This window comes from Alligator sinensis, unplaced genomic scaffold (genome assembly GCF_000455745.1).
Source record: "Alligator sinensis unplaced genomic scaffold, ASM45574v1 scaffold38_1, whole genome shotgun sequence".
NCBI classification, from domain to species: domain Eukaryota; kingdom Metazoa; phylum Chordata; order Crocodylia; family Alligatoridae; genus Alligator; species Alligator sinensis.
In genome coordinates, this window is record NW_005842179.1 from 1,383,128 (window position 1) to 1,384,757 (window position 1,630).

A 1,630-nucleotide genomic window follows, 5' to 3' on the forward strand; every position below is an offset into this window, starting at 1 on the left:
CATAGATGCTTCTCAAGCAAATCCCGGGACATCATTCTCCCCTTGTATTCAGCCTTGGTGAGGCCGCAGCTGGAGTACTGAGTCCAGTTTTGGGCTTCACAATTCAAAAAGGATGTGGAGAAGCTTGAGAGAGTCCAGAGAAGAGCCATGTGCATGATCAGAGGTCAGGAAGACAGACCTTACGATGACAGGCTGAGAGTCATGGGGCTCTTTAGCCTGGAAAAGCGCAGGCTCAGGGGTGATCTGATGGCCACCTATAAGTTTATCAGGGGTGACCACCAGTATCTGGGGGAACGTTTGTTCACCAGAGCACCCCAAGAAATGATGAGGTTGAACAGTTATAAACTACTGCAAGACCATTTCAGGCGGGACATAAGGAAGAATTTCTTTACTGTCCGAGCCCCCAAGGTCTGGAATAGCCTGCCATCGGAGATGGTTCAAGCACCTACATTGAACACCTTCAAGAGTAAATTGGATGCTTATCTTGCTGGGATCCTATGACCCCAGCTGACTTCCTGCCCTTCGGGCCAGAGGCTGGACTCAACAATCTTCCGAGGTCCCTTCCAGCCCTAATGTCTATGAAATCTATGAAATTTATGAAACCTCCTTTCTATATAGCTGGACCATGGTGTTCAGTAACCCAAATAGTATAGTGACATCACCCTTGTGTAATGTTGATGTTAAGGGGGGCAATACATAGCAAAACTCCCAGTTTTTCTTTTTCTTTTAAAATGCATTCCCTCCCCTTCCCCAACCATTTCTGACTTTTTCTCTCCCTCTCTGTTACCTATAGATAAGTATAAGTGAGCTAAGACTTAGGATAAGCTTCACCATTTTATTTTGGTAGCAAATTGTATTTGTTTTGTTTTTTCTCCTTCTTTATATTGTATAATTATTATGTTTATATTCATTTTTAAGTTTTTATATTACTGGTTTACTGATACTATATGGTTTAGGCCTACATATGTATGTTAGCATAAGTCATGTTAAGTTTCCATTTTTGTCAAGTCTCCATTTTGTCGCCATGCCCTGTTGTGTAACCTATGACTCATACCTACACCTCCTATGGAAATTGTTCCTGAATAAATGCGGATGAATGAGGGTGCTTGACAGACAATGGCAGTAGGTCTAAAAATAGCTCCCTCTGAATGACCAAACCATCAAAAACAATACCTGGACCAATGACCCAGCCATTGGAACCACCCTCAGCATTCAAGAAACAAAAGATGAGGCAACCCACCATTGTGCCAAAGCTGCACATGCTCAGTAAGAACACCTGGAGCCCTCTGGAACAGGACTGACATTGCCTGGACAGGCCCTCCCCATAGGAGATCAGGGGTAATCTGACCCATAAAAAGGGGTAGTAAAGACTGACTCCTTGGGACACCCTCTCCATCTGGACCAGCACCATGCCACACCACTTATCCACCCAGAGGCCCTGCCAGAGACACCCCTCTGGGCAACACCACCTGGACAAAGACTCCTTTCCAGCCTGGATAGGTAGCTATCACCCCCACCCTCTCTTCAGCCAGGTGTGTGTAGTGTGTATGTGCTTGAACTGGTGATAGGTATGCATGTGCCTAGGCTTGTTTGGATGTGTATGTGCCTGAGTTGGTAGTGTGTGTGTGTG